The sequence below is a fragment of the Arachis hypogaea genome, chromosome 18 (assembly GCF_003086295.3).
Source record: "Arachis hypogaea cultivar Tifrunner chromosome 18, arahy.Tifrunner.gnm2.J5K5, whole genome shotgun sequence".
Taxonomy (NCBI): Eukaryota; Viridiplantae; Streptophyta; class Magnoliopsida; order Fabales; family Fabaceae; genus Arachis; species Arachis hypogaea.
The window spans coordinates 25,929,621-25,940,946 of NC_092053.1; the positions used below are offsets into that span (position 1 = coordinate 25,929,621).

Below are 11,326 nucleotides of genomic sequence, written 5' to 3' on the forward strand. Positions count from 1 at the left end.
TGAGTTGAAGCCACAATTGGTCATCCTGGTGCAACAAAACTGCTAGTATTATGGTCTTCCCCAAGAAGACCCAAATCAATTTATTTCTAATTTTTTACAGATTTGTGATACTGTGAAGACAAATGGAGTGAACCCTGAGGTGTACAAACTCATGCTCTTCCCGTTTGCTCTGAGGGATAGAGCAAAGCTGTGACTAGATTCCCAACCCAAAGAGAGTTTGGATACTTGGGACAAGGTTGTTACTGAGTTTCTTACTAAATTTTTCCCACCAAAGAAGCTGACTAAGCTTAGGGTGGAGGTTTAGACTTTTAGGCAGAAGGACGGTGAAACTCTTTATGAAGCTTGGGAGAGATACAAGCTACTGACTAGGCAATGCCCTCCGGACATGTTCTCTAAATGGACTCAACTAGATATCTTTTATTAAGGCTTGGGTGAAATGTCTAAGATGTGCTTAGATAATTCTGCAGGTGGTTCATTGCACAAGAAGAAGACACCGGAGGAGACTATTAAGCTGATTGAATTGGTTGCTAGCAACCAATATTTATACTCATCTAACAGGAATCCTGTGAACTCTAAGGCTCCTCAGAAGAGAGGTTTGTTGGAAATGGAAGCTGTTAATGCTATTCTTGCTCAGAACAAGCTTATGTCTCAGCAAATAAATCTACTTACTCAACAGATGTGTGGAATGCAAGTCTCAGCTATCAACATCCAAAATCCACCTCAAGAGGTCCCTTATGACATGACAGGTAATTTTGTGTAACATGATAATTATGATTATGCTCAATCCTCTTCTGAACAGGTCAATTACATGGGGAGTGGTCCTAGAAATCCCAATAATGATCCATATTCTAAGACATACAATCAGGGGTGCATAAATCACCTAAATTTTGGGTGGAAAGACCAACCTCAGAGACCTCAGAATTTCAACAATAATTCTCAGGGCGGTTTCTAACAGAACAATCACAATCACCGCCAATTTCAGTCTCAGCAATAACCATCTCAGCAGGAAAATTCTAAATCCCAAAAAGATTCTAATTGGGAGATGATGAGGAGTTTTATGCAGGAAACCAGAGCCTTCATTAGAAATTTGGAGGTGCAAATGGGCCAACTAAGCAAGCAAATACCTGAGAGGTCTGCAAGTACATTCCCAGGTGATACAGTGGTGAACCCAAGAGAATATTGCAAGGTTATTCAATTGAGAAGTGGTAAAGTAGCTGGCTCTGAGACCAAGGTCAATGAGGAGTTAGTTGAAAAAGAAGCTCCAAAGGAGAAGCAGGAAGAAGCAGAACACGCCCCTCCTAAACGTGCAGACAACCCATTCCCTGATTCTCTTGACACTTATCCTACCTTGCCAAAGTCTCCTGACTACAAGCCAAAAATGCCATATCCTTAGAGGCTTCAGAAGGCTTCCAAAGGAAAGCAATTTTCTAAATTTTTAGATGTCTTCAAGAAGCTACAGATCAACATTCCTTTTGCAGAGGCTCTTGAGCAAATGCCTCTCTATGCAAAATTTATGAAAGAATTGTTGACCCACAAGAGGAATTAGAAGGAACAAGAAACAGTGGTGTTAACCAAGGAATGTAGTGCCATTATCCAACACAATCTTCCTGAGAATATGCCAGATCCAGTGAGCTTTGTAATTCCTTGCACCATTGGAGATGTCACCATTCAGAGGACTTTATGTGATCTTGGAGCTAGCATCAATCTCATGCCACTTTCAGTGATGAAAAAGCTTCAAATTGAGGAGGTAAAACCCACTCATATTCTCTTCAACTTGCTGATCTTTCTATTAAATTACCTGTGGGTGTTGTTGAGGATTTACTTGTGAAAGTAGAACCATTTATTTTTCCTATTGATTTTGTTATATTAGACATGGAAGAGGAGGTAAAATCCTCTATTATACTTGGTAGACCCTTTTTAGCTACATGTAGAGATCTGATTGATGTGCAAAAAGGGTGAATTAACCCTGAGGGTCAATGAAGAGCAGGTTGTCCTTAATGTTTTTGAAGCTCTCAAGAACCCTAATGATTTTGAAGGGTGTATGAAAATAGATGTTATTGAGCCACTTGTTCAAGAGGTACTGAAAGCTGAGGTGCTTGATGACATTCTGGATCCTATTTCTGAGTATGAATTAGTTGAAGTTGATGATTCACCACCCCAGAAGGCTATGGTTAACATGCCTAAAGCAGAGGAAGAAGCCCCCAAGCTTGAGCTCAAACCTTTATCTCCTTCTCTGAAATATGTTTTCTTGGGTGAAAATGATTCATATCCAGTGATTATAAGCTCTTTCCTGAAGCCTGAAGAAGAAGAGGCACTTATTTTAGTGCTTAGGAGCCATAAAACAGCTCTTGGGTGGACCATTAGTGACTTGAAGGGGATTAGTCCAACCAAGTGTATGCACAAGATCCTCCTTGAAGATGATGCTAAACCAGTTGTGCAACCACAAATGAGACTTAATCTAACCATGAAGGAGGTAGTCCAAAAAGAGGTAATAAAATTATGGGAAGCAGGTATTATTTACCCTATTTCTGACAGTCCTTGGGTAAGTCCTGTGCATGTAGTTCCCAAGAAAGGAGGGATGACAGTGATCAAGAATGAAAAGAATGAGCTTATTTCTATAAGAACAGTCACATGTTGGAGAATGTTTATAGACTACAGGAGGCTCAACACTACTACAAGGAAGGATCACTTCCCCCTGCCTTTCATTGATCAGATACTTGAGAGGTTAGCCGGTCATGCTTTTTATTGTTTTCTAGATGAATATTCCGGATATAATCAAATTGCAGTGGACCCTCAAGATCAAGAGAAGACAGCGTTCACAAGCTCCTTTTGAGTATTTGCTTACAGAAGAATGCCATTTGGACTTTGTAATGCTCCAGCAACTTTTCAGAGGTGTATGATTTCAATTTTTTCTGATATGGTTGAAAAGTTCATTGAGATATTTATGGATGATTTTTTCTGTTTTTGGTAATTCTTTTGAATCCTGCCTTAAGCATCTATCTCTTGTCTTGAAACGGTGTCAAGAATCAAACCTTGTTTTAAATTGGGAAAAATACCATTTTATGGTTACATAAGGTATTGTTCTTGGACACCGAATTTCAAGTAAGGGGATTAAGGTTGACAGAGCAAATGTGGAGGTAATTGAAAATTTACCTCCACCAGCTAATGTTAAGGCAGTGAGGAGTTTCTTGGGTCATGCAGAATTTTATAGAAGATTTATAAAGGATTTTTCTAAAATTGCTAAACCATTAAGCAACTTGTTGGTTGTTGATGTTTCTTTTGTCTTTGATTCTGATTGCCTGTATGCTTTTGAAACTCTGAAAGCAAACCTTACCTCTGCTCCCATTATAGCTCTCCCTGACTGGGATTTACCATTTGAATTAATGTGTGATGCTAGTGATTTTGCTATAGGAGCTGTTTTAAGACAACGGCATGGTAAGCTTATACGTGTCATTTACTATGCTAGCCATGTGTTAAATGATGCCCAAAAGAATTACACAACTACAGAAAAAGAATTATTAGCTATTGTGTATGCTGTTGATAAGTTTAGGTCCTATTTAATTGGTTCTAAGGTTATTGTTTATACTGATCATGCTGCTTTGAAGTACCTTCTAACCAAACAGGATTCTAAACCAAGATTAATCAGATGGGTGTTACTCCTTCAGGAGTTTGATATTGAGATAAAAGACAGGAAATGGTCAGAAAATCAAGTAGCTGACCATCTCTCCAGAATTGAGCCTGAAGCAGGAGTACAACCACCTACAGCTGTGACTGAGACATTTTCAGATGAGCAATTATTCCTCATTTAGCAGGCTCCATGGTTTGCAGACATTGCGAATTACAAAGCCATGAATTTTATTCCAAAGGAGTACAATAGGCAACAAGTAAAGAAGCTATTGACGGATGCAAAGTGTTACATTTGGGAGGAACCATACCTTTTTAAAAGATGTTCAAATGGTATCATCCGGAGATGTGTTCCGGATGAGAAAAAACAGCAGATTCTTTGGCACTGTCATAATTCTGATTATGGAGGCCACTTTAGTAGAGAAAGGACAGCTACAAAGGTCCTTCAGAGCGGGTTTTACTGGCCGACTCTCTTTAGAGATTCAAGAGAATTTGTGAAGCACTGTGACAGATGTGAAAAAGCCACGAATCTCCCTGCCAACCATGAAATGCCACAGCAGGGGATTCTTGAGGTTGAGTTGTTTGATGTGTGGGGTATTGATTTCATGGGACCCTTCCCACCTTCTCATTCAAACAACTATATTCTAGTGGCAGTTGATTATGTATCCAAGTGGGTGGAAGCTGTGACTCTACCCACCAATGATGCCAAGGTGGTAATGAGCTTTCTTCAGAGATATATCTTTAGCCAGTTTGGTGTCCTAAGGACACTCATTAGTGATGGTGAAAGCCACTTCTGTAACAGACAGCTGGACTCTCTTCTGTAGAGATATAGAGTCCGTCATAAAATGGCAACCCCCTATCACCTTCAGACAAGTGGATAGGTTGAAGTTTCCAACAGGGAACTTAAGAGGATTCTAGAGAAGACCGTCAGTGTTTCAAGAAAGGACTGGTCTAGGAAGCTTGATGATGCTCTCTGGGTATACCGGACAGCGTACAAGACTCCCATTGGCATGTTCCCTTATCAGTTAGTCTATGGCAAGGCCTGCCACCTGCCAATTAAGTTGGAACATAAAGCTTACTGGGCAATCAGGTATCTGAACCTTGATGCAGAGGCTGTAGGAATTAAAAGAATGCTTCAGTTGAATGAGCTTGATGAATTCAGATATTCAGCCTATGAGAATGCCAAGCTCTATAAGGAGAGGACCAAGTTATTGCATGACAAGAAGATTGCCATCAGAGTCTTTGAGCCAGGACAGAGAGTGCTTCTATATAATACAAGGCTCAAACTCTTTCCTGGGAAGCTAAAATCCTGGTGGTCAGGACCGTTTGTGGTTACTAGAGCTTCACCATATGGTCATGTGGAATTACAGGAAGAGAATTCTGACAGAAAATTTACAGTAAATGGTCAGAGGCTGAAGCACTATCTTGGAGGCGAGATTGATTACCAGAGGTCCGCTCATCTGCTGAATTAGCAAAACTGACCGTCAAGCTAGTGATGCTAAAGAAGCGCTTGTCGGGAGGCAACCCGATAATTTCGTATCCTTAGTTATTTTTCCATTGAGTTGATTATATTATTTGTTTGACTTTTTTTTTACGTATGTTGGGATCATGCAGAATTTTTGAAACATAATAGGTTCCTGAAACAGAGTTACGGATGAGCAGAGGAGAATTTCATTAGGGAGGGCCTGCGCCTAACTTGAGAATTTTCAAGTTAGGCGCCGCGGGATACGCATCAAGAACGATTTCATTCGGGAGGGTCTGCGCCTAACTTGAGAATTTTTAACTTAGGCGCCAGATGTGGTGACTCCACGCAAGTTAGGCACAAGGAAGCACAAGTTAGGTGCCTGAATCTTTGGCACACTTGGGAGGCTCTACGTAAGGCGCAGCAAAGAAGGCCTTCAACCAAGTTAGGCGCAGGGCCTTGCCCCTTGTACCAAGTAAGGCGCAGGACACGCCTCTCACACCAAGTAAGGCATGGTCCCCATCCAAGTAAGGCACAACCTTACTTCCAAGGTCCCCTCCCCACCTTATTACCCCCTAACCCCAAATCAAATCAAACTTGAACCAAATCCCCTTCACCCCTTGCCCACCAAATCAAAGATTCTTTCCCTTTTTCCCAAGAAGCCCTTGTGACTCCCCTCTGCCAAGACCAACCTGTGACCCAACCTTCACCCAGCGAACCCAACCCAACCCCTATATAAACACCATCCCTTCTCCTATCAACCCACAACCAGCTTCATACATTCATCTCTTCCTCTTTCAATACACCTCTTCCCTTTTCCATGATCACCCCTACCTACCTCCTCATTCATTCCCCATTCAAACCAACACCCTCCCCTCATTTATATAATCCTACTTCTTTCCCTTTCAACCCACAACCCTTGTCTTTCTTCAGCAACACAAGCAACCCGATTTCCCTCTACACTCCTTCTATACACATTCCTTTGTTCCTAAGCCAACAACCTTAACCCTTCCTCCTCTCAACCTTCACCGTGCTCCTGTCCAGCCCCCCTCCCCTCTTCTTCTGTTTTCTCTTTTATTTTCTTTCGTCCCTCCCTTCAAAAAAAAAAGAACAAAAAAAAAACAGGAAATTTTTTTCAGCATTATCTTTTATTTTCTACTATTTGAATTTCTGTTTTTCTTTCTTCTTTTTCTTTGTATTTCTTTAGTTTGCTCGGGGACGAGAAAAAATTTGAAGTTTGGTGTTGTCGCTCTGCTTTCTGTTTTTCTTTCTATTTTTCTGTTGTAATGGCACCTAAGACTACCACACCTTCAAAGAAAAGAAAGGGAAAAGAGCCGGCCACTAGTTCTCATGACACGCACAGATTCAAGTCCAAACTTCATGAAGAATATTTTTTTGAGTATACCATAAAGAGGCCTGTGGTTCCGGGGGTAAGATTTGCACTGAAGCCGGATGACTATCCAGAAATCCAGTCTCAAATTGACAGTAGAGGGTGGAATTTTATGTGCAACCCGCACATGGAGGTTGGACAATTAATGGTCCAAGAGTTTTATGAAAACCTCTGGATCACATACAAGGACGTTGAGGGAGTAAATGAGAAGACTTATGAGAGTTATGTAAGAGGCAAGGTCATTAGATTCACCCCAACACGCATTAGAGAAGCCCTCTACCTGCTGTATCCACCTCAGCTAGCCCCCAGTTACAGTTGGCGAATAGACAATAATCAGGAGCTGGATCTGGTCATTGAAAAATTATGCATTCCGGGCTCTCAGTGGAGGCTAGGTGCTGAGAGAAAGTCGAATCACTTGAAGAGCGCTGATCTAGTCCCTTTAGCCAAAGGATGGTTGGATTTCATCCGAAGGCCCATCATGCCTACTAGCAACCGGTCCGAATGCACTGTGGATCGGGCTGTCATGATTTACAGCATCATACAGGGAGAAGTGGTGGAGGTGGAGGATATTATCCCAGAGCAGATATACAAGATTGCCTCCAGCCCCTATAAGAAAGCTAGTATCAGATTTCCACATCTGATCTACTGCCTGTGTGAAGCAGGAGGGGTAAAGATGGAGAATGATGTCCCCATCTCTGTTGAGAAACCAATCACAAAGAAGAGAATGGAGACCCACAGAGAACAGCGCAGAGTCCGCATGGAAGAGCAGGATGAAGAGGAAGATCAGGATCAGCCACCACCTCAGGGACAACATGACCCTCCTTCGGAATACTGGCAGCAGCTTACCTCTTCCATTGAGCAAATGAGGGTCACGAACGACAGCCACTGGCAGCAGTACACCACGTCTGTGGAAGAGATGAGAGTGATACAGGACAGCCGTTGGGCGCATCTCTGTACCACCCTTGATGAGATGAGAGCTACTCAGGAATTCTAGCGGCAGGAGATCTCTCAGCTGAGGCATGATTACAGCCTCCTGAGAGGACCATATAGAGCGCAGTCTGAGGAGAGAGATCCCCACGAGGGAGATTTATGTGGTCCAGTTCTTTTCACATTCTATAGTAGTTTGCCAATACTTTAATATATTCCTGTCTTATGCTATTTTGTCTCGTTTATTGCATGATCCTTTATTAGATAAATTTCTAGGTTCTAGTTTAGTTCTACTGTTTTGAAATTTTCTGTTATTTGCTTTAATGTTGAAAGGTGTCTCATGTATTGCCCACTAAGCTTGAAATCAAAAAGAAAAAAAAAGAAAAGATGTAGTGCATGAGAAATTTAGTTTAATTTTAAGAGTAGTCTCATTTATCCAAATGTGGTGGTATTTTCTGTGACTCTGAATGCATGACATGAACAGTGCATATTTAAATTTGAATCAAAGAATGTTGATATACAAGGAACATAAATTTAGAGAACTATTATGAATTCTTTGCAATAAGTGAAAGTTAATCCTTGAAAAAAAATAGCAAAAGAAAAATAAAAGCAAGGTCCAAGGCTCTGAGCATCAATGACTAGAGAGGTCAGACATGATTAAAAGCTTAAAGAGTTGTTTCCCTGGTCATATGCTTGTAGTGTGATTGTGTCAAGTAATTCTTGAGACAGAACACTAAGAGTCGAGATCAAATGCATTTAACAGAGTATGCCAAAGGCTTTGAGCACCACTGTCTGGGAGTAACTGAAAAGAAAATCAGAACTTAAAGAGAGTTCCCCACTTAAGTGCTTGTGGTATTTTTGTCTCAAGTGAAGCTTGAGACAAAACATTTAAAGTCACGGCTAGGCTCAAGGTGCAAAGCACCAAAGAAAAGAGAATCAAAGAAAATGTGCTGTATTCAAGGATTAAACTGAAAAATAAAGGATTAGAGAATTCATAATATTTTCTGGATTCTTATTCCGAATGACAGTGACATCCTTCTGATTCAAAGGAGAGTGAGATGCCAAAACTATTCAGGATTGCAGTTGTAAACCCCACTATAAGAAGAGACATGAGCTTAATCGAACTCTCGTTCTCATGCAAATTCACATCCTAAGCCTATATTAGTTTGGTTGCTTGAGGACAAGCAACAATTCAAGTTTGGTGTTGTGAGTGAGCATCTTTCCTATCTTTTCCTAGTGAATTTGCATTCAATTTATTGAGTTTAATCAAGAATTAATTATCTTTTAACCACTATGGATGCTACTTTGAGTCGTGTGCAATTCTGTTTATTTCAGGTAGCATTCGGTTGGATTTGATGGAGTTTTCGCAGGAAAAGAGAAGAAGGCGAATGATGCTGTCAATCCTGACCTCTCTACACTCAAACCTAAATAACACGAGCTACGGAGATTCAATGGACGTGATTCTAGTGGCATTGGAAAGCTAACTTCCAGAGCTTTCCAACGATGTATAATAGTCCACACTTCTTCTCCAACTACGCTGCCAAGACTGCGCCTAACTTGAGATTTCTCAAGTTAGGCGCAAAACAATTATAAGGACGTACAAAGCAAAGGCCACAACTCAAGTTAGGCGCCCAAGTTTGCAAGTTAGGCACCAGTTTCACAAATAACACTCCCTGGAGCACTGGCTAGGCTGCGCCTAACTTGAGATTTCTCAAGTTAGGCGCAAGACACTAACAAGCACGCGCCATGCACAACAACAACTCAAGTTAGGCGCAGAAGTTCACCAAGTAAGGCGCATGATTGGTGGTCCCAGCGTCCGAATTAGGAGTGCTCGAAGATTTAATTAATTCTGATTTAAATTTGTATTTTATTTTAAAATAGGAAAAGATATTATTTTAGTTTTAGAAAGGAGATTTTAAATTAATTAGAATTAGATATAAAAGAAAAAAAGAAACTTCTCTAGGATTCCACCTCATTCCAAATTTACAGTTTAAGAGAATCCTAGTTTCTACTCTGAACCATGAGCAACTAAACCTCCACTGTTAAGGTTAGGAGCTCTGTCTATTGCATGGATTGATTCTATTGTTTTTCTATTTTAATTCATGTATTGATTCATATAATTTAAGAATTGTTTTCGTTCTTTTTATGAAATTGGGTGGAACGGAAGTATGACCCTCTTTCTAATTGAGTTCTTGTATAACTTGGAAAAGCTCTTTACTTGAACAACAGCTTGAAAACATATTCTCCTAAATTTCTAATTATCTGCATTTAACGGGATATGTGACATATAATCCTCTTATATTTGGGTAATTAGGATTTCTGTGGCATATAACTAGAATTGAACTTCACCCTCTAATTGGAATTAATTGACCAAGGAATTGGCAGTTGATGAAAGTTAGAGGAGACTAAAAAGGTCAGAATTAGGGTTTAGTCACATATGGTTTGCCATGAATTAAATCTTGCATGATTAAAATAGTTAGTAAGAAAAGTCAATCAGGAAAATAGATAACTCTGAAGCCTTAACTGTTTCTCCATATATTATTCTCAACTTATTTATTGCCTGCCTTCTGATATTCTGAATCTACTATTAATACTTTTGAACTCTCAAACACCATTTTCTGTTTGTCTGACTAAGCCAATCACTCAATCAGTGTTGCTTGATCCATCAATCCTTGTGGGATCAACCCTCACTCACTTGAGGTATTACTTGGTACGACACGGTGTACTTGCCGTTTAATTTGTGATTATAAATTCCGCATCACTTAGCTATACATTTTTTCTGTCGAATCATTTTATCTAAAGCCATTAGTCGAGTTTGATCTAATTCTTTTAGCTCTCGACCTGTACTGTTCGATGAACAAATCATTTTATTTAGCCACTCTAATAGTCTGCAAATTTATCTCAAGTGGCAAGACAACCTTGTGGCCATATACAAGCTTATAAGGTGTTGACCCTATATCCTTTTTAGGTGAGCATCTATATGCCCATAACACCTGACTCAATGTATTATGCCGGTTTTGAGGTAGTCTCCCGATATATTTTTTAATTAAATTTATTAGAGATTTATTGATCGCCTCGACCTGGACATTAGCTTGTGCATAGTAAGGAGTCAAATGTATTATTCTAATGTCTCATGATTAGGCAAACCCCTTTATTTGTCGACCTGTAAACGTGGTCTTTTGGTCTGTAGTTACAGTCTGAGTAATGTCGAATCTATGAAAGGTCGATTCCTCAATGAAGTCAATTATTTTGGATTGAGTAACTTCTTTCATGGGCACAACTTCCACCTACTTTGTAATTAGACGACTACTACCAAAATAAATTTGTGCCGCTTAGTCGAAGGAGGCTGAATCACTCCTATTAGGTTGAGAGCCTGTACAACTCAGATTTTTAACAACGGATTTCTTAAGCCCTATACGTTAGGATTCGCAAAATTCGAACAACGCGGTTAGATTTAGTTTGACGAGCTGATTTTGAATATGCAGAAAAATAAATAATAATAGTTTCTGGTAATAATAATATTTTATTAATTTATTTTGATGATTTACCTTTATAACTCTCACGATTTTTCATTTTCAGCCACCTCCAACTTCTTTTTTCTTCTTCGTACATAATCTCAAGAACTATTTCTTCCTTTCTTTTCTTCGTACGTGATGTTAAGAAAAAGAACGGGAGATAAAAGTTGAAGCTCGATAGTCGGTGAGTTTTCTAAGGCTCGGTCGTTTAATTCTAAAACTCTAAGAAAGATTTTAAACCGATTAAAGTATTTGTTTCTTCCTCCTCTTTATAATCGTACTAATTTCGACAAGGTGAGGATTTACCTCCTGAACTTATGATTCAATTATTCTGTATATTGTGATTTAAACGTTGTTTTGACTAAAATTAGAAAGAATGTGAGTTAAAGATCATCGGAAGAATCAGTT

The 11,326-nt window shown here is 39.7% G+C and overlaps 1 non-coding gene across 1 annotated transcript; it reads right to left on the reverse strand.

The window, feature by feature from the left end:
- Positions 1-283: 283 nt before the first annotated feature.
- Positions 284-390, reverse strand: LOC112774007 (small nucleolar RNA R71). Its single transcript, XR_003188522.1, has one exon. It is a non-coding gene; the product is annotated as a small nucleolar RNA R71 (small nucleolar RNA).
- Positions 391-11,326: the final 10,936 nt, after the last annotated feature.